We start from the raw sequence: 27,152 nt of genomic DNA, 5'->3' as shown, positions 1-27,152 counted from the left end.
TTTCTTCCTTCTGTTTAACTTCTCAGGGTCATAAATGTAGTTTGCTGTTTAAAACCATAATGATGTCACTGCAAAGGTATTTTGTGGAAGTGGGGAAGGGAATTATCTGAAAGTATTTGGGAATCAACACTTAGAGATTTATTAGCCTTACTAGAGGTCAGCTATTTGCATTTCTTCTTCTTTGTGCTTAGTGTAATGTAAACTGGGAATTCAGCTATAGAGTGAGTGTTTACATTTGAGACATCCCGTGGAACAGAAGCGAACGTTGTGTTTATTGCTACAGCTGCCTTCTCCAGTGAAATTGTGATCTAAAGTCTCGCTGGTCCCGGGCCAGATTTCCAACCTGCCCCCTGTGCTGATCCCCTACACAGTGCCAGGGTTTGACACTCCCTGGTACTGTTTCTCCATGCAGCCTCCAGCATGACATCAGCCCCAAGCCTTGCTCCCAAAGCCACTCACAGCCCCTGCTCGTGCTGGGAATGGGAGAGAAGAGGAGGAACTGTTTTGCACTGCGTTGGGGCTGTGACAGTGAGCACCACAAAGACAGAGGCTTAAAAAGGGTTGCTGTGCTGTGCTTGGAGTGGTGCAGGGGGTGCAGGGGACTGATCTCCATCACAATATGCTTACTCTGCCGTGGGTGTTTTAGTGTAAGCAAATTTCGTATAGTCCGCCTTAGTTGTAAATGCATTACAGTGTTTTGATTATTACATGGCCCTGTTTCACAAAATACTTTTGAAAGTGTACTTATTTAAAATATTTGGCAAGTAGTGGTCTCTTTGTTAAGCAACAAAGCAGTTGATTGGAGGACTGTCACCCAGTCCACTGAAGAAGGATTTCACAGAGTCTGTATGTCTTCTGTAAGCTTATGATCTTTTATGTCTTGGGGATTATTTTTTTCCAGTAAATTAGGAGGAATGTCAAATATGGAGGCAGCCAGAGAACACAACTTACAGCACATGTGCTTGTAGGGAGAGAATGTATTCCTTCTGGAAGCCTGGTTTGTGAGGAAGGATGCTGTTATGTGTGTGAGGGGTCTTTACAAAAACACTTAAATGTCACTAACATAATTTCTTACCAAGACACTAAATTGCATTTGCTAGCTGATCTGTAAACACTTTCCCCATTGCAGCAAATAATTAAAAGGGGTGAAAGACAATGAAAGATCAGTTTGGGAAGTCCGAGCCAATGGTAATATACTTAACAATATCATTAACCATGCCCAAAACATGTTGGCAGTAGCCATAACTCAAATTTCCTATGGCTATGAGGGCATGCCAAAGCAGGCTGCCACTATTCCTGTTCCTCTAGATGTGTTTCATGTGGTTTGTTGGTGCTCATGGGCAGGGTAGTGCACTGGCCCCAGTTGCCAGTGCTGTATGAACAGTTCCAGCTTAGTGGTTGCCCTTATGCAGGCTTTGGTGCTCTGGAGATTTTGATTTGAACACTGCATTGTCCACACCAGGTTGTTTCTGGCAGTCTTTCTAGTTGTTCCTTTGTTCACTGCTAGTTATTTCTGAACCTGGGGGGTGTCTGACTGCTCCCATTAGCTAGGGCTTTTAGCATGTTCTCTCACCCAGTCTGTGAGCTGCAGCTCCTCTGTTGCTTTGCATCTCCTACCACAGCAGCCCTGAATGTTTGATTTTTTGCAATAGACAGTCATGTACACAGCCTGTATGGAGCCCTTGCCACAAAAGGGGGACTTTCTGGAAAGAGGCTTTCCTTTTCTTACCAACAATTAAATTCTGGCCTCATTAAAACTTTTGGATAAAGTTTAGCCAACAAAGCTTACAGGCTACAACCATAGGCTACTTCATTTGAGAATGTTGAACACTGTCAGATTCCTTCCTGTTAGATTCCTTCTTCAGCGTACTGATAAATACCATAATTTCTCTGGCATTGTAAGTTAGTTCTCTTCAACAGGAACACTTCAAAATAATGTGAGAAATAGACACAAGAGCTATGTAGGTGTGATATGTTGGCTCGTGCTAGTCACCGTTTCATTCCTGATGGATGGTAGCTAGCAAATTACTCATAGAGTCCTGAAAGGAAGGGCTGATTGTCCCCTTCAGATTTCACCCTGCTTGCTTATCTCAGCTTTTGTGGCTGGTCCTCCCTGGAGTTCCTCAGTCTTCCTGAGGAAATCCAGCAGTCAGATCTGACCTTCTCAGATCTAATGCCTGTGTAACCACTATATACTGTTGTTCAGAAAGAGTGTAATCTTCAAATAATACTCTGGTACAACACTTGTTAGTAATGTTAGCTGAGAACTTTAGCTTGATGCAAAACTATCTGTCCTTTTCATCAGCCCAGCTCTTTCTAGGAAGATCTCAGCTTTCATCAGCATGCATTCAAAAAATGAAAAATCTGGATGCAGCATTCATAGAAAAGGTTTTTTTAAGAGAAGAATGTAATGAAACTATAAACCAGAGATAACTGTAGCATTGTAAGGCTGAGAATGATCTCCTGTTAAAATTATGTTTCTTTCCTTGGAACCCATGGCTGACTAGTTATTTTTATTTTTTTCCTTGACTGATGCACTTAAACCTAGCAATTTCAAAGCATTTGTTTAGAATGTTCCCATATTGATCTCACATCCATGCTTAAATTTATGTCCTGTATTTATTAAAGTAAACGTAAACATAAGCATGGATTTTTCAGGATGTCAATAGTTTGTAAACCTTTAATATTCTAAGAAATAATGCACATTTCTTTGCAACTGCTGATAGGGACTTCTGTTTCATACTCTTCTTTAACTCTGTCTTATAACTTTTACTTGAAACACAGGAACACTACATACTTGTGTATGGAAATGGGAAACTAGGCTAACCTCCTCCTTATGTTGGAATTCAATACACTATTTCTCCTAATTAGTTGCCTTTGAGTCTCACAAAGAGTCTTGAACAAACAAACAAACAGAAAGCGGATGTGTCTGCATGGAACTTTGTGTGGTGATATGAATGAGTAGTGAACACCCTTATAGACTTTTCTATTCAGCATATAGCTGAATTACTTGACAATAAAATCACGGAACCATATTTGAGTATCTGCTTGGAGCTGTTGAAGCATTTCACAGCTGTTTCTTCTCCCCTTGCAACCTCTTCTTGTAGTGACAGTAGAAGTTACTGTTCCCATCAAAAGTTCTGGAACAAATTACAAACTCTTAGCATGTTTTACTACAAAATCAGAAGATTTAGCTTAAACTATTACATACCAATTCGTGTGATGAGATGGAGAGATTGTGACACACTGAGGTTAGCTAAGCTAATATCTGTCTCTCCCTAGAAGGGCAAAGAAGGGCCTGCTAACTGCAACCTTCACATGTGCATTTCAGCTAGGTCTTCTGGTGTAGGTGTGTTCATCTAAGCATGCAGTGTTGGTTCAGGGAATTAATCTGACGTAAAAGAGATACCCCTTACCAAAAAGATGCATTATTGCTTTGATTTTACTGCAGGTTGGATGAATAGTGGTGTTGATGACATGCAGTGTTTGCATTTTTTCAGTGGCTGAGTGCCATTGTATTGTGAAATTTGATTTTGGATTATTACACAATGAGAGCTATCAAAAATCACAGATGATCAATACAAGACAGTGTTAGAGATGTTAGTGTACATGAAAAGCTTAAAGTACCTGAATCTTGTATTCCTTATTTCACTATACAGCCTGTATACAGACATCCTTTTTTTGTTTTTATAACTTACCAGATTTTTCTGTTTGTTTAGAAGGAAGCAGCTTAGAAAACAAATTGTTTGTGTCATTGTGAAGGTTGCTTGTACAATAGAAGTTGTTGTGTTCACTATCTTTGCCATAAGAGCTAATAGAGTATAATGAGAGTACCTATTGGTTTGCTATCCTCTGGGCTTCACAAAGAATGGTGTCTCTGGAAGAATCCCAAAAGTTAGCTTTTCCTGAAATTTTCTAGGCAATGCTTCCTGCCCTTTTAAAAAATATTTTAATTTTTTTTAATTTTTTAATATTGCAACTCTTTATTAATCTTTTTGGTCATTCTTTTGGCCTCTTAGGAAATAATTTCTATGAATACAGTGTGTATTGCTTGGCTGGCCCAATACAACTGAAGAATTTTTATAATTTCTAACTGAGCAGAAGTTGATGGGAAGAAAGTAGTGGGAGTTAAGAACGTATAGAGCGCTCTTAATCACCCAGTGTGGATGTCCAGAAATCCAGAAGTCTTCTGTTACAGATGGAAAAAGTATTATGAGGACCTCAGGAACATTTTGATGTTGGTGGAGAATGTCAAATAAATTGGTCAACAGTAGACTGTCTCCAGGTCTTGGAAAGGTGTTTTGTTGTAGATTTTCTTATGCTGTTCATAGATTTTCCTGCCTGTTTGACCAAAGATAAAGGACCCTCTTTCTTTCTGCTGCCTGTCCTTCTTTAGTACTGTGTTTATATCATCTGTGGCCCTTCCTCCCAGTAATGTTCTTACTCCCTGAGAAGTCCTACTCTTAGTTTGTTGAGCTTTTCATTTGTGGGCAAAAAAATCTCTCAGCAGGTGCTGAATATGAAATTATTTGGTTCAGTGGTTAAAATCTGGCAAACTATAAGATAGGAGAGGTGCATTTTAGCTATCTGTAGGTGGCACTACCAGGTTTATGAAATTAGCCCATTATGGTTTGACTTTGGAGAAGGCCACTAGACTTGTTGGTCTTGAGCTTACCTATAGAAATGCATCACTGTGGTGAAGTATTTGGAACTGCTGAAAACTAAGCTGTGTAGATGCCATGAAAGGCTGAGATAGACTAGAAAAATGCTTGAACACATAATAGTAATAAAATTTAAAAAGAGGTAGAGGTGCTTTGTATGTATTTTGTATTCATTAAACAGAAGGAAGTATGTCTTAATTTTTAAAAATAATTAATAATTAAAAAAACTTACTTGGAGCATATTCAAATGAGTAATTGTCTGCAAGCAAGAATCTTCACCACCCATTGTCTGATTGGACTAGAAGTAAAATTCTTGTTATTAAAAATAAATCTTATGTGATCCTAGGGACGTTTCTGTAAAAAAGGGAAATCCTGAACATTGAAGGTTTACTATTTTTATGGTTCTATTTTGGTAATTGTCCTTGTTTTTCTATTCATGATGAGTGTTAGATGAGTGATCTGAAAATTGTTTGGCTGTTAAATTGTTTAATGCCAACATCATCTTTTAACTGGTGGCACTTTAATGGTAAGTATGAACTTAGCAGAGGGCTTGCTGAACTGAAAGGATGGCAAACTTTAAGCAGGAGGCTAGAACCTTAGCTTCACTTTGGTTTACAGATTGCAGCCGACACAATGCTGAACAGGTATAGGAAAAAACCCCACCAAAGTGTAGGAAAACAGCTAATTATAGTAATTGCAGCTGGTTTCAAAGTACTTCTAACAGTTTGTGCATAATGCTTACTTGAAAGCATCAAATGGGCGCTAGTTGTGAAATAGAACACCTGTTTGTTGTTGAGCATGTGTTTATGCAGATGATTTTTGTTGTCAAAGCACCTTGATGTAGAGTAGTCCTGTTTACATTTACATTCTCCCCAAAGGATTAACAGTGTTCTCTCAATAAATTTACAGTCTATTCTCCTCTCAAAGGCTGCTGTTTGGAGGGTGGTGTGAACAAGGCAACAAGTGCTTGCTAATCACTTGAATATACATAATTAGCGACAGTCTGGTGCACTGGAGTCTTTGTACAGCCACAGCAATACTGATTGGCAGCAGCAGATAACAATAGTCGTGGCAAGGTGGTATTTGTTGAATATTTGAAGATGTTTTTCTTTTATATTTGCAATAGGCATTTTGAGTTAATTACACCATTATTCTGGAAGACACTTACTATGTTATTTTAATGTCAGAGTTAAAGATCAGTCATGTGGCCTGTTGTAAACAAAGGAATAAGACCTTTAGTAAATTCTTTACTTCATTTGAGACTAAGATGGATTCTTATTTTCTTCTTTCATAATTCTATGAGACTAAGATGGATTCAATTTTTTTTCCTTCTAAGTTTTATATAACCCGAAGTCAAACTGGAAAGTATGACTAAAAACTTTGGGAGATGAATGTATGTGATGATACTCTTGTATTCAGCAGTGATTAGTTTTACAACTGGCTCTCTGACAGGTTCAGTACTTTGGAAAACAAACACAAAATCATTGATGATAAATTTTATGGGTGACATAGACAGTAATTAATAAATAACATTGGGACAATTATTTGGATTGCTTTTCATGTTTGTTATGTTCAAACAAAATGTGTTTTAATATAGCTAAATGCTTAACATCAATTTAACTAAAGGGAGAATACTACAACAAGTAGACTGAGCATCTAGAAAATCAGATGAGTCACTGTGTATTTGGCAAGGTTAATTTGTATGAAAATCATCAAATTTCCTCTTATTGACACGGTAGCAGTCTTTGTGTATAGGTTAGAGGCTTTGAATATTGTATCTTGGATTTATTTAGGCTTCTGATATTCTGTGAATTACATTTTCATAAGGAAAAAAGGATTCATGCATTAGATGAAACAACTGTGAGGTTTGTCTCTAAGAGCAAAACTGTTAGAAGACTGTTTTAAATAATTATTAAAGGTTCCATATTAAAATAGAAGTAAATATGGAGCAGAATTTGTTAGACTCTTTCCTGACTTCTGCCTAAGCAGTGCTTTAGTTGATGTGGTGAGTAATGGCAAAGAAAATGGTTCGTAATATTTCGAGGTGTCTCCAAAATGGAAAGGACTGCAGGTGTGCTGGAGGATGGGGCTAGAATTCGAATGGTATTCCTAATGTGGAGACGTGGTTTGCGTGAGGAGCTGGAAGCTGTTCAAGGGGATCAAATTTGACATGCACTCCAGAATGATCTTCTTTAGAAAGAAGTTAATGGAGAATGAGAGGCTAGGTAAGAAGCTCTTCAGAAAAAAAGTCCATTAGGTACCATGGATGACAAACTTGGCATTAATTATATCTTGCTGTTGTGAAGAAGGCAAACACATGAGTGCATGATCAGGGATAGAACCTACAAGATGCATCTTTCTGCTCCATTGGGCACTTAAGTCTTAGTTGTACAAATGCATCCATTTCTGGGTGCTGCAGTTCAAGATTATAAAGACTTACACAGAGACCAGCAGTGAAAGAGATCAATGATGGGTATGACCTATGAGTATAGGCTGATTGAATTGCAGTTACTGTGGTTAAATAAGAAAAGAGAATTGATAATATGATCTGTTCTTCATGTGCACACTGAGAAAAGAAATTGTCATTTTAAATTGTTGCAATGCAGTTTGAATTACAAACCAGGAAATCTTTCTTGAAGTAAGCACACCATGAGAAATAGCCAAGTGCGTTGTACCAATGGCCCATCTAGCTCAGCATTCTGTCTGCTGTGGTGGCAGAGGATGTGCTGTTTAGAGAGAGCTTGTAAGTTTGGCCCATTTCTTGCTTCTCATTCCCCTTGCACTTTCCTAGTGTTCAGAATTGTTGCATTAGTATTGTTAGATGGCATCTAATGGATGTGTTTCACCAAGGGCCCTAACTATTGCAATGTAGTGTTTGGTGAACAGCACATTGCACTTACCTACTGCCTTCAGGATTTTGTTAACTTCAGCCTTTTCCTCTCTAAATTAAAGAGATCCTGTCTTTTCATCCTGTCTTAGAAACGGTGGCTGTTCCAACACCTGGATCAATTTGGTTTCCTTTCTCTGTGATTTCTCGTAATTCCACTACATTCTTCTTGATACTTGAAGGCAAGACTGTGCAAGGTAAAGAAGATGTGGGCACTGTTTTCTGGATCAGCAGAATGCCATCCTTTCTCTTGCTCTCACTATCCTCTCTGACATGCCCAACATTTCATCAGGGTTTTTTTGGCTGTTATTTACATGCACTTACTATGTCATGGAGCTGTCAGTGATGAATCCAGGACTCAACTGAAGCATAATTTACAATTCTAAAGTAAACATTGTTAGGCATAGTTTGTATTATTTTTTCTAGATACATTATCTCACGTTTATGCACCCAATGTTCAGTTTTCATCTTTGCCCACTCAGTTTTGCGAGATTAGATCCTTCTGTTCTCCTATGCCATAGATGTGGCTATTGACTATTGGGTACAGGGTAGTATCATATGGAAATTTTCTCAGATCACACCTCTGTCCAGGTCATTGAGGAAGATGTCATATGGAAATCATGCCAACCTTGATTGCTAGGGGACCTCGTAACTCTTTCTTATGCTGACATATTTTATCATCTTTCATTTTCCTTCCTATTTAGGTAGCTTTTCATGCTTCATACTGATGTTTTCCCCATAATCAACTTTTTACTTTTCCATTAAGACATTCAAGTGGACCTTGGCAGGTGCGAAGGGGAGAGAGGTAGGAAGGGAGAATTACTTTTTTTTCTTTCTTAGTTATGGCAGCCCTTTTTTACAGCCTCAGTATTTTCAACAATATTCTGCTTCTTTGTAAGGTCTCTTGAGCCAATTCTTTGCCTTTTTAATAACTGTTTTTCTTATTTTTACCTATATTTTTCTGTTAATGATTAATACTTGTATATCAGATTTTATTGGGCAGCTTTCTTCCACCCCAGTGCTAACTCCACTCATGAAGCTGGGAGAGGGAGAATCTTGTACTTGAGAAGAAATATTATTTTAAAAACAATAATAGCTACAAGTAATAATAAAGCAATTTTTATCCTGTTAGCACATTCAGGGAGATCTGTGGACTACTTTGGAAGAGCGCACAAAAGCTTACTGAGAAAAAACGAACCAAATTGTCCAGGGTGTAAGACATAGCATTTCTTTTGATATTTAGGACACAGCATTTCTGCTGGGAAATGGTAGAGTTGCATTAACTGAAAAAAATTGAAATCTATTGTATGAAATAAAATATTTGAGTTCTTAAATGTTTGTAATTCTTGGTAGTTCCTAGCCAAGTAATGCAGAAAATGGTTTCCTTGAAGCTTTTCAAGATGCATAGTAAGAACACTGAGAAGTAAATTAGCATAGGGAATGTGAATTCATGGTTCCATTCCAGTTTCTCTTTTAATATTTAATATTTAAATGAATATTTACATGCCAGAGAGAAGAAAATAGAGAAGAAAAATGATAGTGTTTTCAGCACTGGAGAGGATGCCTCTAGAACTTGAGATTCTGAGAGCCTGTGTGGTTATTGAGGAATACGGGATTGCTGTGCCATGAGAAAGAACCTCAGTGCAGAAATGTAAAGGAGCCCTTTAATATAGCAGCTTAAAGAGCTCTGTGACTGAAGGTTGAATGCAGTTGTATTCAGAACCAGGGTGAGGATGATTAAGAGAAAGATTGAAAAATATTAAGAAGAATATTTTGATGTCACCAAACCAGAGTGGATTTTAGTAGATAAGCATTTAAAAAAAATAGTTTTTTCCCAGTACCTGCATAATGGGAGAAAATTCTGTCACCTGTCTTTTTTGAAGAACTCATACTGAACTGGTGAGATGTTCCTGTTCATCTTAAAATATATGATGCCATGAATAAAAATCATAAAATGTCCTATACAGATTTGCACATGAGATACTCAGATTAGCACTGAAATGTAAATTTGGTGAGAATTTGTCCAAGACTTGCTCAGAGTGTTATTTAAATGAAACAGTAAAAATCCAGTTGCTCTTTGCTGAAGTCCCTCCTGACATGCTGTTTGAGAAACACTGCATCAGTATTAAAAGATAAAATTATTGTAGTTTCTGGTGTGTTTCATGGTCTTTCTTAGCTGGCCACTGCTTTTGCCACGTGTTTGGCACTTTCCTAGAGAGTATCATGGAAAGTTAGAATTCTCTTATTGAATGTGCAGTGTCTGCATAGCTCAGTTGCTGTGGGTTTTTTTTGTTTTCTCATTGTATTGTTAAACACATTAGGTCCACATTTTTCTAAGTGAAGGTACTGATTCATGGTAATGAAGTAATTTCTGAATTTTGGTTTGATATATTAAGTAAATGGAGTTCTTTAAAGTCACTGTAAAGGCACTTTCTTTAGTGTGCTTTGTGTTCTTGAGTTGAAAATACAAATCTTGTCTCTGTGGTGGCACAATCACAGATGTAGGGAGCTAAAGGTGTTGTGTAAGTCAGTTAATTGTTTTTCTTGAGTGAAAGCAGGAGTGTTACTATTTTTGCACTTTCACCTAAGGAGCAAACTTTCATGAAAGATGGAACTGGGCAACAGGAGCATCCTTTAACAGAGAGGGGGGCAACAAGAAGCTGTTGGTGTCTGCCTGTGTGTTTGTACAATCAGCAGCAGGTGCACATACAGCCTTCCCACTTGGTACTCACATAACCAGGTAGGTCCTTTGGGCAGGTGTCTGTCCACTGTGTCATGAAGAGAGGGAAGTTTTGAAAACAGTATCTAAAGGATGATTTTATTTTTAAATCTAATCACATCAAGTGGTACACTGCTAATGAAGGGGGAGATTCAGGTAGAACCTGCCTGGAGCATAGACCACTTGATACCTGGAATGAATTCAGAAAGAACATGATTTGCCAGCTGATGGGATCAGTTTATCTCATCTTGAAGGAAGCCATTCTATTTCTGCCGTGCTCCACCCCCTCTTTTTTTTTACCTATTGGACTAATGAGCTGCTCAAGTGGTAAATCAGACAAGGAAGAGCACTGGGCAACAGGACTGGAAGGAGGAGGATGATGATGAGGAGGAAGAATTTCTCCTCAGCTGGATCATCTGAGGTGTTGTCACAGGGAAGAGTAGACGGCTTAGACAAATTTCATTAGAGAAGCCCTCTCTTTAAGCTGGAGGTGCAGGCAGAACTCCCTTCTGTTTTCAAACTCCTTCACAGAAAGGGGTTTAAATTAAGGTAAATCCTTCCTTAACCTCAGATATTGTCAGCAATTTAAATTTAAGGAATTATAGAGTGATTGAATGACTTTATCCTGCAGGTTTTAATGATGGCAAATCAGATATATTTATAAAAGATGAGCTATTTATTGTAATAAATGAACAGATAGAAGATCTTAATCAGAATTACTACACAGTGTTAAAGCTAAAAAATACAAGTCAGCTATAGTATAACATAAATGATGTAGTGCACTATGTTAAAGAAATTATGTTAAGGCAATTAAAGCTAGTGAAAGAAACATTAAGTGGAGGTTTTGATGTATCTCACCACACTTCCAGGCATGAGTACTTCTCCCTCTTCCTCTCAGTACCTGGGAAATAACTGTAGAGAGGTGTCCCAAACTCCACAGGAGAAACTCCAGACATTTCAAGGAAGGGATGTGGAAGAATCTAGCTTGTATAAAAGCAGACTGGACTTTTATAGCATAAAGAGATTGACCTGCCAGTCATAGGCCTCCAGGTCAGTTTAGCAGCTTATCTGTCAAGTCTCACTTCAAAGGGGCAGATGTGTGTTTGAAGCTGGTAAGCCAGGCCAGCCTTTTAGCATATTCTGCACCAAAAAATACCACTATGGCACCATAGAGAGCTTGCATTGCTTTGTCTTCGGAGCAGATTCCAGGCCAAGCTGATCAGCTTTTTCAGGGCAAAGCATCCTGCTATTTTTTTTTAGGGAAAAATTTCACCTGGAATACACTGAAGGGTTTTGCTGGAGCTAGGGGAGGCTGAAAAATCAGGTTTGTTTTGAAAAATCAGATCTTGTAGAGATCTGGAGTTTTTCTGTAGCTTACTGATCATTGATCCCTTGACACATGCCCTTCTTCTGCCACTTACAAAAATGATAAGTACATTAGAGAACAGCCACATCTCTGGGAAATGTTTCTCCCCTTAGTCATGGATTGTCTGAAGAGAGGTTACTGTCTAAATGAATAATCATGTCACTAACTTTCAGTCATTTCTTATCAAACTGTTATCTGAATCTATTATTCCCTACCAAGCTGTCACTGAAAACTCAATATTCTTAAATATTAAGACTAAATATGCCTAATGTACCTAAACTAAATAGCCAAGATACAAAATTTAACTGAATTAAACTGTAGACATTCAGAAGGCAATGTTTTGTTAAAACTGTTTCAGCTGTGCTGCTGATGCTTGGCTTTCTTGTGTGCACACTCAGTAAGCAGAAATGTGGAAGTCTCTTCGAGGAGATGAAAAATTTGTGTCACTTCTCCTGTTGTGGAGCCTGTATTCCCTGGTGGATGTCAGCATGGAAAGATGCATCAGCATCATAACGGGCGCTCATCTGCAGCACGAGCCCCGGAAGACAAAGCAGCGTTTTACCTCTCGGGATTAACAAACATGTGGCGGCTTTGGTGGTGCTGTTTGGTAGTCAGGTGATAGACTGGCCATATGTCCTCATACCTCATTCTGCCATGAGATTTCCCCCCCCCCCCCTCTTTGAAATTTGAAATAAAAGCATAGCTTTATTTGGTTGTTGTTTGTTCCAGTTCTTATGTCATAGATGTGAAATTCTATAAGATCTATTAAGAAGTTCTGTACCCAAGTTTTTCTCACTCAGTATTGGAAAGGACGTACAGAAATTATTACAGAATGTAGATGACTTGCATCCTAAGAATCTTAGGCATCTAGTTAGGCTCTAAATAGGAAGATGGATGTTTAAGAGTTCTTTGGGCACTTACACAGCTCAAATCCCTTCCCATAGTACAGCTTGGTCCTTCTGACAGCACCATGCTCCCAAATTGCATAGGAAAAAAAGAGAGATGGACAAAGTTCTCTTCAGACAATTAAAACTTCCATCCAGGTGATTAAGAGTCCCCATCTGTCTCTGGGGTTTCAACCAATGATGTGAGGATTTGACAAAAGAAGAAGAATTGTTTAATAGTGTTTTGTAGTGGGGACAAATGGAAGTATCGAAGGCTGGCTTCAAAGTATCATGATGTTAAAATATTGAATTTAAAAATAACTGCAAGCATGGAGAAGTTGTGTTTTCTGTCTTGTAGTACTTTATCACTACCATTTCTGTACTCTGAGGAGATAATTTGTAGTTCATTTAGAGCAAATTAGAAAGTATGAGTGTTACATCAGTGTAATGAAAACATCATTATTAAAGGCTGAAGGAAGCATAAAGTAGAGATTTCGCCTCACTCTTACATGGTTATCCATTACAGATCAGGTCCTTGTATTTCAGCTATTTAGATTTTACCTAATTTGTTATTTTAAGGAGAGTTTCAGCCATGATTCTTAAGGAGTTCTCTAAGCCATTAAAATTAAAGCAAAACACACAACTACCTTCAATAAATGCTTTAATTAAAATGGACATTTCTGAACCTTCTACAGACAATACCTGCTCAGATGTGACAGCATTTGTGACATCACCAGTACAGACTTGCACAAGGATTTTCAAGTCAGTATTGTAAGTTTCTATTTCATTTTTGCTAATTAGAGAATTGTGCTGTTTATTTTCTAGAGGGAAAAAAGTCACTAAAAGCGTATCAGATTTGTTTACTTTTTTCAATAGAAATGCAAATATATTTTTTTGAAAATTACAGTTCCTTATGGGTCCCTATTATTTTGGTGTCACAAATGTTAAATATTTGGTGCCAGTTAATTATTGTATGTATAATCAGAATTTCAGAAAAGCCAGATGTAGGAGGAGATTATCAGTGTTTTCTCATGTATGAAATTTCACTTCTGCATTGAATAAACTAATTGTAGAGTTTGCTGAGTAAGGTCATCCTATAAGTTACTAGACTGTTTTGGAGGCTAAGTCATTAAGCATTTTTCAGCAGTCAGATCAGGAAGAAATTTTATGCTAATAGCAGAGAAAGCGCAAGATTGGTCTGTTAGTGAAAAAAAGAGTAACGAACTTCATCTTGAGCTTGGTGAGATAAATTTGTATGTCTTATCCAGGTCAGCCATCTTTCAGTTCCCTCTTGTGGCTGGATTTTTGGGGGTCATAATTTATAGCTGTATTTTACAAGTTTTTTAAATGACTGAGAAGGATGCAAAAATTTTGTGCTAGTAAAATGCCAGGGCTGAACATTTTGCATTTTTGCTTCTCAGTCAACCTTTCTTATAATTAAGAGTCTGGAAAAACTTGAAACAAAGGACTTCTTTACACCTCATTTGCCTGAATATTTATTGGAATTGCAATATAATAGAATAGTGCAAAATAAATTAATGTAAAACATGTTTATTAGAACTGAACTGTAATGGTTCTTATGGGGGAGTTATGAGCTGTTTTATTAAATTTAAGGCAGTGAAAGCTTTTAGAAATATGTAAATTATGAGGTTATAAATGAGTTGGGGATTTCTTTTTTTTTTGCTTCTTTAATTTTGATCTGTAAATTAAAAAAACTACTGACCAAGTTGTTCTATCTTCTAAGCAGTACTCTTAGGATAGGACATATTTCACAGCTAACTCAAAATTTCAATTTATATTGGGATCTCTAAGTTGCTAAAATTTTGTAATATTATTCAATTGTAATAACTATTTCACAAATACATGTAGAAGTATTGTATTTCTAGCTTTTCTAATTGTGCATTTTAAGTGATTTTCAGTTATTTATCAGAGTACAGAGATTTGTATAGTTTACACATTTTTAATTTATAATTTCTGTATATATGTGTAGAGTAAATGACAGAGTATACTCTGACACATATGTCAGGATATAATTTGGTTGTATAGAATGTGCAATTGTATTAAGGAAGTTCTTGGTTTAATAGTTTGTCAGAACCATTGTGGCCTCATTGCTTAGAGATGCAGTTGATCTTCAAAACTTGAATCACTTGAACCTGATTTTCTAGCTTGACTGGAAAACAAGAATTGCACTCACAAGGCAGAGCAGCAGTCTGATTAATTAGTAGTTAATTTTCCCTAAGTTCATGCTGATGCCCCTTCTCTTTTGCGTCCTTCTTGCCCCCAGCCAATTACTCTAATTTTTCTTTTGTGCTGATACTAGCTGTAAACCTGAAATTGTTTTGATCTGGTCAAAACCTTTTTTTCTTGGGGTGTGCTTTTTTTACACCTGTCTGAGCCGTGTGGGTGCCAGTGCTGATGCAGTGAGTGGGACATGGGACACACTGCATGCTTCCTTTGCAGCTGCTCCTCACCTTCCCAGTCCATTGACTGCCCTGGTATTACTATTGTTACTGCATTTTAGGTGAACCAAAGTGGCCAAGGACTGGGACTTTCATTCACCATCAGTGGTCCTGGATAGTACCTGATTTGTGCTAGAACAAAAGATGCTTAGCAATTAAAGGAAGAACATGCCTGTGTTGAATGTTTACTCCTATTCCCTGATTGTGAGATTTTTGTTTTTTTAAGAAAAAGTGCTCACACAAATTTGGAAGTGTGTCACAGCATTCAAAGAGAGGTTGGCTTTTCCTAAAGGTGCTGGTATCTTTGGGTGCTGAATTGGTGGAAGAGTGGCTGCATTGCCATGGTGCAAACCACTAGTTTTGTGGTGAATTTACAGCATTCAGCTAGGACTGTGGATACAGAATGTTTGATAATCTTTTCCTGAACTCCTCTGAAAATGTGTTCCTGTTAAATGGCTAATACTCTGCTATTGGCCATTTGTGTTGTTAAACCCTTTTGTCATAGTCCTTCCTTTGAAAGTGAAGCCTAATCCAGTCTTTCTCTCCTCACTCTGCTTCTCTTGCTTCTCTAACTCTGGTTATTTCTCTGTGTGTGTGTTTTTTGTCTCTGAAGCTCTTCTGTTGTCTTCCCATTTTAAAAAAAATGTAGTTCTCAAAACTGTAATTTATTTGTTTACCTTGGAATGATATTTACAGTGTTTGTAAAATTCTGTAACTTTACAAATGAGAGTATTTTCCTTTCCTCTCAGTGTTGCATACTTAAAAGAGGGTTATATTAATTGTTCTTTAGTAGTTAATCTAAAACTAAACAGTGTGTGAGCATTTCAGGTTATTTCTGTAACTGTTTATTAATTCAAGTAATTCTTCACTGTATTTTGTCTGGTGTTTCTCAACTCACTGTCATAGAGTTGCCACTCTGAAATTCTTCACATTCCTAATAAACTTGAATAGTTTTACTGTCAGGTAGTATATCCAGTGGTAACTCTAGATTCTTGTATATATTGACTGAAAATGCTCCTAACAGAAAACTGTCGAGTTTCATGGATTGAAGTTGAACATTAGACTATGTAATCCTATTTTGATCTCCCTGTTTTACCCAATTCACTTTCTCTTTTCTGTTTCACCATATTTTTTTTCATTCACACAATTAGTTTCTTTAAACTTATTAAGAGCTTTTCTTAAAATATGAAATAGATTGTGTCAGTCTCCATTAATTATATTTTCTTGATATACTTGAAGATAGCCCATTTGATGGGCATCATTTTTCTACTCAAAAGCAGTGTTGCCTTGTTTATCTTACATAAGTTTCTGTTATTTGTGTGATTAAACTAGAATTTTAAAGAGTTTTCTTTGATTGCCATCCAGCCAAGGGACTTGAAATTTTCAAGGTTTTTTTTAAACTTTTTTTTTCTTTTTTCTTTTTTCTTTTTTTCCTTGGGGCTGTGTGGTATAATTCTCCATTTAGAATCCTTCAGTCAAACTGTTATCAGGGAAGGATAGCTGTTTTCTGCCTGTAGCTTTCACCTCACTTACAATTTCTTAGTAATTGTGGATGTATTCTGCCTAGTTCTGGGACTCTTTAGTACCTAACAGTCAGCTCCAATACCTCCTTTTTGACCTAGAGTGACTGAAAGTATTTTTCTGTTACCTGATATAAATTCTGTTGTTGTCTTCTGAGGTAAAAACCAATAGAAAGAAAATGTCTGGGTGTTTTTCAAATATATTATGCTCAGCTGCAGACTTCATTTTGTGTCTGGTTAATTTTCCCCCAAATTTCCAATTCCTAATCTGTTCGAGTTTTTTATTTCCCTTGTTTGGAAGTTTACTACATCTTATTTTCTGAAAGCAGCACTTCAATATTGATTAATTTTACCATTTCACTACAGTGTTTCTTTATGTAAAGAAACCTACATTTTCCCAGCTCCACTCAGCTGGTTCCTTATCTTGTGTGATTCCATGATGATTTGGTTGTAAGAATGGGTTGAAAAGCTGGAAGTATGTGCTAAGGAGCAAGCAGATCCTAAGGGCTGGATGGTATATTTTCCAAATTTTACATGTCCTTATGAATTAAGCGTTTGGTTTATTAACAAAAATATTTCAAAGGGTGGTCCAGGAAGAAAATGGGGGTGGAGGAGAGGGAGTGCATTTGAAGTCTTTGTCTCCCTCCCGTGCCCTGTGTTGAAGTTCAGTTTCACCTTTAATATACAGAGTAGTTCCTGTCCCAAATATAATGGAACTGAAATATTTTCTGGTTACTCTTAAATGGTTCTTGACTTAATTTCTCTATACTGCATGGATGAGAAGAAAAATACTTCCTCCTGATATGTTTTAGAGCCAACAGTATCAAGGAGGACTAGTGTCAATAAATTACTTCTCTGAACTTTACCATGTGTGATATTTAGCCAGTTTGAGAGAAATAAAAAAAGTCCTTGAAGTGGACACTATTTAAATTCGGGGGCATGGGATTTTCCAATTAATTGGATTGCTATGGTAGGCCAATATATTAAGCACAGGCAGTTTTGCTGCTAATTACACACAACTTCTCTGGAGTATCGGATATTCAGATCCATTTTATGAATATGGTAGGGAGAATAACAACTGTAAAACAAAGCACTGTGCATGTAAGTGACTGTTAGCGTGTATTTCAGAAGGGATAAATGCTCACCATATGGTACAATTACTGTGTCCAAGTTTTCAAATTAGCTTCTCTCATCCTCCTTATTACTGTCTTTAAAAAGAGAAGAAAAAAACCCAACATGATTTATCTACTCTACAGCAGAACTCTTGACGCAAAACAGCAGCCCAGTTCTGTCCAGTTTTTTTTTCCTAGCATAATAGAGGCTGTCGGACTTTTTTATACTAATTACTGTGTGAGCCTCAGATGAACCCCCTTCAATTCACAGGGCTTTGTTAAGGGAGGAGCTGTCAATGTGTCTGCCCGTTTGCAGCTGTGCTGTGGCTTTAGCTTGCTTAACATTATGCTGCTTTTTAGACTTGACAGAAGGGATTTTTTTTTTTTTTTTTTTTTTTTTTTTTTTTATTAAGGCAAAGCAGCCTTGTAGCGAAATGGTTTAAGCAGCTGCATTGTGGGGAAGCACAAAGAAGTTATTATTGTGTCTGTTTAGGGGGGTTGGATGGAGGGGGGAGATATTCGGCTGCTGTTGATGCCGATTGTTGACTTGCCATCTGCCAGATAGGGAGAAGAAAAAAATGACAGCTCCAGCAGGGTGTTCAAGAGGTTGTTTGGAGAGACGCATAAACATGTGCAGATGTCGAACTGAATAATGGCAAGAACTTGAGACGGTTTATGATGCTGCTGTTGTGTGTGCATATACAGAATGAATGTATGTGGAGATTTGGTTAGGAGGAGGGTACATATTAATTATCATTGTCCCCCACCGCCTCCTTTACTTCTGTTAATTAGTTCAGGAGTTTAATATCTTCCCTCCCTCCGTTGTTTATTGCTAAAAAGAGCCTTTTCTTGCAATAGGGAAGAAAACTTCTGATTTCTCCATGTGGTGAGCTTAAAAAAAACCCCAAAGCAACAACTTAACAAATTTGGTACTTGTGGACTTAGAAAGAGTAATGTAGTTATTTCAGTCTCAGACATTTGGGGGACAGGTGCTTCGCAAGTTCTTACATAGCTTTGTCTGTCTGCTGCAAGACTGGTACATTGCATACCCCTACTTCTGCATCCTGAGCTTTTCTTATGCAGAACGTGCCAATTGGTGATTGTCTTGTACTATAGAGTATGCTAGAGATTAGCAACTAATTTTCTCTTTCGATTGATCTTATTTTCAGTTTGTTCTCTGAAGGCAAGGAGCTGGTCAGGCATAACTTACATTTTCCTGTTTGATAGTTGCACATAAAATAAATTTGGATTGCTCTGTAGGAATAAAGTTTTCTTTCTTTCACTAAAATCCTTTCTTATTTCTTGTTCAGTGATTATGGTGAGTTTCCAGGATACTGTGAAAGAAATGTGAGAAAGGATATAAGCATAGAGGGAAATTAAGATAGCCCAGAAAGGCTAAATGAAAGCCTTGTTATAGAGGTGATCTCTTACTTAGAAGATAAAAGTGGAAACTTTAAAAGAATGCATTTTCTTCTCTAATATTACGTGACATTCAACATTCAGATATCTGCACTGAACTGAAAAATGGAAAGAGTGGTTGAAGTGCATTGTGGATATGGATTGCAGACATGTCTTCATGTTATCAGTATGTATCAGGGCTTTATGGTCATTTACAGCATGACTTAAATATTATTGCAATGACCTTACCAGCGCTTGCCACCAAGCCCTTACCAAAAGTCAAGGAACTCTTTTTTTATTGTCGCTTCCACCTTAAATCTAATAAGCATCTGTAGGTCCTTGATAACAATAACTACTGATGGGAGCATTTGATGTGCCCTTCTGTCATCACTGTGGCAGAGTGGGAGATGTCACTTTTGGATTATGTCAGTTTTAACTGCTAATTCAGGTGTGGCTGCCTCCTGCCCAAATACCAGTTTCTGCATCTGAGCCTAGACAGAGGTCACCAGCACTGCAAATGGAGATTTGCTTTTTGCCTTTTGGTTGGGTTGTTGGTTCTTCTTCTCAGAATTGTGGTGTTTTATGTGTTCCATCACCGCTGGTGGGAAGCTCAGTTACTCTGGGCAGTGCCGCAAGGCTGCATATCATGAAGCGCTTCATGCAACCAAAGAGATCTCCTGATGTGTGCAGCAGTAATGGGGTGTTCCAGCTCAAGCACTTTGAGGAATGCTTGGGCTTATCTCATAGTGATTTTTGCAAATGATACAGCCTAAGTGACAAAGCAAAGAGCTTGACTTCAGTGATGTGCCTTGAGGAAATAACATAGGTGAATGATGCTGGTGCTGGCTCTTTGGCACCTAGCAAGGTTTGAGCCTAGGAGCACACCTAGTGACAAGGAGAAAGTTCAGAGGAGCTATTTTAGAATTATTGCAAAGTGCCAGTTTTAAAAGTGAGACAATTTGCTTTGTGAAAACATGCTAGCAAGTGTACCAGTTTTAAGGGGCGAAAAGTCACATAATTTTTGACAACGCACGTATCTGTTAAAGAAACTCAGTTGAATGATAATGCTATTGTCAAACTCACCATATTCTTTTGCAAACAATGGACAGTTGGAAATCTCTTGTGTAAATCAGTGTTAGCTGTTTTACAAAATGCTGTAAGTAGATAATATGAAGATGTTTAACTCAACTTGGCCACATGTAAAAAGCATTTGTATTTTAATCATCTGACTTAATACATTTTTACCAAGTACATGAATTTAAATTGTTGCTGCTGTAACTGACTGTCTTATTCTCTGTAATTTATAGATTAATATTTGTATACTTGTCCTACTCTTAAAATATTTTCAAAACCTGAAAAAGATCCTTTGGTCCTCTAGCACTTAATAAAAGCAGAAGAAAAGAAAGTAGAATTTTTTCTGTTATACAAAGTACGACTCGAAGCTGATAGTGCTATATTAAAAATATATATAAATATAAAAAATATTTAAAAGTACTGAGAACATTAGATATAAAAATATGTGAAACAATATTTAGAATGCTTGTGTTTACACAAATACAGCTTAACGTTATTAAAAATAAACTGCTCTGAAAACCATTTAAATAGTGCAGCATTTTTGGGCTTTTATCCTATATTTTTTCGTCCAAGAGAGAGATTTAGAAAATGTGAGCAGCGTTCCTAAATGTTTCCAGAATACAGACCTTGGTTTCCCATTCCTGAATAGCAAGCATATTTAGAAAATATTGATCACCTTTGTTGCTCAGAGATGCTGATGCAATACAGGACTCTGTTGTTCCAGACAGCATGTGCTAATAGCAACTGCTATTTAATTTATTTATTGTTCTAATTCTTATCCTTCAAGAATGAAGGGGAAGTGAGAGTGATGTTGAAACTGGCAAGTTTTTCTTCCTGCTGGCTCACAATGGGCATGGTAAAGGTCAATTCTCAATTTGTCAGGATGTCAGCTCACTCAATATTTCTGGTATGATTTTTTTAAAGGACAAAATTGCATGCATATGAAAATGAACATTTATTTTCCATGTGTTGCCAAAATACATTAGTAATTTTGAGTGGATATTGTCGATGCCCAATTTCAAAACTGCATTTATGTGTGAATAATTGTGTGTCTGTCTCTCTGTTATTGAATACTTTCCTCTAGATTTTTTTTCACGTTTTAGAGAAAAGATTATTAATGCAACAGGAAATCATTGAATAAATAGCAGGGGCTGAAGTGCTGCTGCATTTGTACAAGAAGGGACAATGACTCACTCCACCAGTCATAATGAAAAAACCATGGTGGCTGGTGATTTGAACCCTAGAACCCTGGAATATGTTTGTACATTGCATTCAATTGTACATTTCCTCCTGAGGGGAAGAAAACCCCACAGTAAGAGCAGGGAGAATCTTTCCACTGGGGACATTGATCCTCCCCATCATTTCAGAGGTGCACCTGAAACCCTGGAGAGCTGCTCCGTGCCTTCTCCCTGCTTGCGACTGCACCTCTGCTTGGAAGGAATCTGCTTTGCTAGGAGGAGCCCTTCTCCTTGGTCACTACTTAGTGCTGCTTCAGGAACAAAGAATCTACTGTTTGCCAGCTCTTCAGTGCATCTGGGCTGGCATGGAGGACAGAGGCTTGTCCCTGCTTTCCTCCCCCCTTGCTCAGCTGAGGCACTTCTGGAGCTCACACCCGAGGCTGCTCGCTGCTTTCTGCACAATATTTACATCTGTGGGCTTTCCACTGGTTTCTGGCCAGATACCTGTAAATAGCTGGGCATAAATTGAGCAGTCTTCTATCTGAGCTGAATTATTGAGATGCTGTGGACAGTGAAAGGCACTTGAACTTTCTCACCTAAACTTCCCAATTTGCAAGAGACTTAATGGAAACCTAGCTGTGGTATAAGCTAATGGCCACGTGTATCATGAAATGTTTCCTGTTTCTTAGCTGGGACTGGAAAAATTCATTTGTCTAATTCAAGTACAGATGTGCTCAAAATGTCATTCAGCATTACTGGGAACTGTGGGAAAACAGTTAGTATAAATAAATAATCACCATCTCACAGTGTAAGAGAGAATAGGAAAGTGGTAGTTCCAAATTCTGCTTTTCTTTGAACTGCCAGCAAGTACTTACGAGAGGGCATCTAATAAAAATACATTTTAAAATGCTAAGGCATGTTAGGAAAAATCACAGTTTCATTTAAATTTTTACTATGCAATAAGATTTTGTAAAATACTTTGCTTAATACATTCTTACATACTTTCATTAGACTGAAGGACATAAATGATGAGGATTGGTATAATTTTTAGTTATCTTACACATTCATTTCTTACAAAAGCTTTGAACTGTGCTGCAAATTTCTTATAATGAAATTAAAAATAAGTAAATATTCTAACAGAAGTGCTTTGCATTTACTTAGTGTCTACTGACTTAATCAAATAGTCTGCTGATGCTTCCAATCGTGTGTTAGGTAACACTGCCCTCAGAGGGCCAAGGTAAGGAAATTCAATCTCAAAACCACTGGCACTACTTCTGATAATTTTATTTGACCTGACATTAATTGCAGTTGTTTCTTAAAAAAAAATTGCATATAACTGTATGATTTACTTTATATAATGTTGTTTAATGCTCTTCGATAAATTCAGTTTTTTCCCCATCTATTTTTTAAATGTTATTGTAGGAAGTTTGACCTAACAAAAAAGTGCCTTAAAAAAGAAGAAAAAGTGAGAACAATGTTTGTGTAATATTTTATTAAATCCATTTGAGTAAATTGATGGAACAGACAAGAGGCAGAATTTTGGTGTGTTCTCTTTTTGGAGGGTTTTTTCCCCCTCCTTTTTTTTTTCCCCCTTAAATCTCACTTATGTCTGTGTGGCAGCTGTTGCTTCTTTTAAGGAGGCAAGTTTTTGAACTCAGGTTTCTGTTGCTTATCAGCACTGTATATTAAAGACATTTCCTTCACACCTCTGAAACCATTTACATATTGAAAAATGTAGATGTTTTGCCAAAATGTTTTTTTAAAAAATACATTTTAAAATAATAAGATTAATTTTAAATTACTAATTAATTTTTGAGTTATTGCTAAATTTCCACATGCTTAAGGATTACAAATGGTGAGACTAACAACAGCAACTGCGGAATCTGAGGTGAAATATGTGTTTGAAGGGAGAGTTTGAGTTGTGAGGTAAATTAAAAAAAATTGCAAACTTTTGGGTGATACATTTGTCTAACACAGATTTTTTTTTTACTACTCATACAATTTCTTAGAAAACTCTCCTTTCTGAAGCTTCTCAACATAGGAAAACTACCAGCATTGCATCACTGGAATAAATGTAGTTTGTAAAATGTCCTGAAGGCAGGTTTCTTGTTACTGGCTGTCAAAGGCAAAAAAAGAAAAATCATTAAGGCTGCAGTACAGAGGCAAATAAAGAGGCAGCCACAAGGGTCATGTTCTAAACAAACCTTCATTAAGCACTCTTTGTTGCTGTTGTTAGCCAGTGTATTATTAAATACAACATTAATTAAAGAGTTGCATGTTACGACGGTGCTTTTTGCATGAAGACCAGATTGAATTTTCATGTGCTTCATGAACATACTGGTGTCTTACTTAATCTTTTGAGTGTATTCTCTCAGTAGTTATTAAAAAAGCAGACCCCAACAACATAAAATTTGTATTTTGTGTGTATGTATTTATTGTCTGTATGTATCAGCAAGATGCATATTCTAGTGCCACTTTCCTCAAGTAGCTTAAAAAACTTTGCCTAGAATTAAAATTATGTAGGATATACTTGGTTTTCTTTGCTGCAGTAGTTGCAATTAGAAACCTCTTCTTACTGTCTAATAAACAGATCCTAAAAGAATGTGGTTTTCAACTTAGAAGGGTGTAAATTTAGGCAAAACAATAATTTAACTTATATTAACTCAGCAGGAAGCAGGGTACAAACTGATTATTGCTCTATGGCAGATCCACTGCTTTTTAAAATACTGCAGCTCCATTTTATTAAATTGTCAGGATATCTTGTGTTTTGGTTAGCCTGCCTCTCATAGGATTACTTTTCACTTGATTTAAGAAATTAATGAGAATTTCCTCCAGGTTACTTGTGTTAAGGTGTTTAATAAGCATACATTGTAAATATCTTTAAAGTGATTTAATATTGATAATACTGGGAAATACCCTTTTTTTAAATGCAAGGCTGCTAAGTTAGAAGACATGTGGAAGTGTTTTTTCTTTTCAAATACTCTGCTTTGCTCTAGCATTTTTTGTATGGTGTATTTCAAGGGGTATTAGTAAGTGTATGTATTAAGAAGTATGGACTAAAATGTTTTTCTAACTTTAGGCAGGTTATGTAAAAGGAATGCAGTTATAAGAGAGCACCTAGAGTGCATCTTGAGAGCCCTTAACCCACTTGAGCAGATAAGTGAACTGTTCACTGATAGCACTGTTTAGTCTTCAAAAGTGTTCACCCATTTGTTAATTAAATTACAAAATAAATATAGGGCAGATGATAAATATTCACATATAGGCCTTGGAGAGGAATTAGACTATTAGTATTTTCAAGACAAAACCAAGGTTTGTGTGTTCGTATAGAAAAAGCAGTAATTTTGAAAAAGTAGTCTGATCATGACTCATGTTGGGAAACCACTTGAGAGAAACATTCTTCAAAGAAATATGTCTGTGAAACAGATACATGGATCCTTATGAAGCCATAGTGTTTTTCAATTGTTTTTAAATTGCTTTTTCTGTGTCAGCCTCTAGTTTGTAGAGCAAAGACAGAGGTACAGCTATGCTCACAGGTAAACTGATACATGCCTGTCCTATGATTAGCTTCTATCCAGAGTTGCTAACTCTCTTCAGAGGAGCTTGAAAGTGCTGTTCTGTTCTTCTAAAGTTTCTTCTCCAGGCATAGCATCAGCTGCATAACTCAGCAGGTGATTAAAAATCTGCCCAGTTTTCTGATGAAGAGCATCTCTGTTTGGCTCCTCCTGGGTACTCAACCTTGAGTGTTGTCCTGAGTGGTGAAGAGGGACTAAGCATCAGCGGAGTGTGTGCTGGGTCTGTGAGGCCACCTGGAAGAATGGTCTCCTTTTCCAACAGGTTTCATTCTGGAGAGTGTATGTAAGCAAACAAAGGCTGCCATTCTTTCCTGAGTGACTGTTAAGCGTACTTACCCTATCAGCCCTGATCCCTAGAGCAGAATCTGCTTATCTGCCTCTCCAGTTTATTCCTTGCAGAAAGGAGGACTCTCTTTGAAACCTGAGCCCTTGGATGGCTGACCTGCTTTAGGCATGTTGATATTGTCTCCATGCTGCCCTTGGATTCTTCAGCAGGTGTAGGTGCCTGCCTTCTAGTTAAGGCTAAGATCTGGATAGATTGCAAACCCAGTAACAGGCACTTTCTCTCACTTACTCTTACAATGAAATGAGAAATAATTTATCAGAAAAATACAGAAGATTCTCTTTTTCATCCCTTTAAGAAGGCAACTAGGGTGTTAATATTTTTAAAACTTATGTTGGATGATCTGATACATAAGGTTTTGTTTTGGCTTCAACTATTGAGTCCATGCAAATTTCATAAAATTTGTTGCAGGGCATATTTTAAATATTTTTTAAATATGACTCATTCCTTTACTTAGGCCTATGGTTATTTCACGTTCAAGTATTCAACAAACTTAATTGTTGCTTTTCATGTAATGCTGATACGGTTTTTCACTGTTGTTTGTATTAAAGTATTTGTTTTCCCACACTGCATTTTTGTTTCTTCTTCAGCTTACAAAGTATCTTGTACCTGTTCATTTTGATTTGTTTTTTATTGCATGCTTTCATGTTAATTGGGTTTCCTGCTGTGAAATGAGCTCAGACTGGAAGTATCAGTAGGGATGTTCCCAGCCGAACCAGAGCCAGAGGCCTGAGATAAAGCTCTGCATCAATGCAAATGTAACTAGTGCCATATCTGCTCTATTCATTTAGTGGTCAAATTAAGTCACACTTGGACTTTCTCTACTCTTTCTACCTATGTGAAAATGTCTGTATAGCAAAGTCAAGCAAGTACCCTGCTGTCTAGAAGCAGGACTCAATAGGAAGAGTTTTGCTACAAAAGCCAGCTTGAGTAGCCCAGTGTTAATTGTTCTTTTCTCTTCTCCATCCTGTGTTCCGTACTTACCTTCTCTGCTTAAATACATGAAAATTGGACATGTTAGTGGCTGCAGTTGGATTTGTTAAGCCATGGGTATTGTCAAAATCCTTACAAGCTGTGCTCAAGTTCATCAAGGCCATGTCAGCAATTCCCATGTTGAACTTCAGTGACAATTAGTTGATTGCTGTGATGGAAAGGTGAAGGTGCAATGAATGAATTTTTAGATCACCCTTTAATGAAGTAACTTCTATGTTAGATGGATATAAACTTCTTCCTGACTTTTGAATGGCCTAAAATCTGTGTAGCTGTGGCTAACAAGGTGCTGAGATGGTAAAGGGCACTGCAGGCTGGGGCTTAGCCCAGGAGCAGTGCAGTCCTCAGGATGGTTTGTTCTGAGCATCTCACAAATGGTGAGAAGTCCTAGGTTCCTTGTTGGAAATTCTGCATTGTTAATACACTTTTTTTTTTCTGAAAATATTCACATGTATAATGATGAAAGTGACTTTAAATAGAGCTTTGGTAATAGTCATTATTTCCTTTGCAGAGCTTATAGAAATCAAAGATGAGGGAAGCTGGGCAAATCTAAACTAACCTGTACTGAACTGAGTAATTGCACTCTAAAAATGAAATTGTTACTGAATTCTGGTGTGACATTGTAAAGTATAATAGTATTAAGGAATTTTTTTACCCTTGATAGCAAATAAGTGGCATTAATTAAGGAGCTGTGTGTTCTGTATGTTTCTGATCTGAAATTCCTCATAGATTCAGAATTGAGAATCTTTTGCTCGGGCTGGGGTAGGGGAAAGGTGACATGGTAGCTTTATTATTGGACTTACCTCTTAGAAGGTAATTGCCTTCTACTTTTTTTTGTTTATTCCTTTTGCTTTCAGTTATATTTTTAAAGTATATTTTGTGTAGGTTTTTCCATTACCCTCAATTTCCTTGTATTTGCTTAGTGTATGTTTTGAGAAAATTAATGACTTTTGGTTTGGCTCAGCAGGGTAAGTGTTCTACCTTGT

At 37.1% G+C, this 27,152-nt stretch overlaps 1 protein-coding gene across 1 annotated transcript in view; it reads left to right on the top strand.

Annotated features, from left to right (window-relative positions):
* Positions 1 to 27,152, top strand: part of AKT3 (AKT serine/threonine kinase 3) — a 152,845-nt gene that overhangs the window by 50,972 nt on the left and 74,721 nt on the right. The gene's annotated exons all lie outside the window — the stretch shown is intronic.

Source organism: Molothrus aeneus, chromosome 3, assembly GCF_037042795.1.
Source record: "Molothrus aeneus isolate 106 chromosome 3, BPBGC_Maene_1.0, whole genome shotgun sequence".
Taxonomy (NCBI): Eukaryota; Metazoa; Chordata; class Aves; order Passeriformes; family Icteridae; genus Molothrus; species Molothrus aeneus.
Note: the sequence above shows the minus strand (reverse complement) of the source record. Positions and strands in the feature narration are given on the sequence as shown.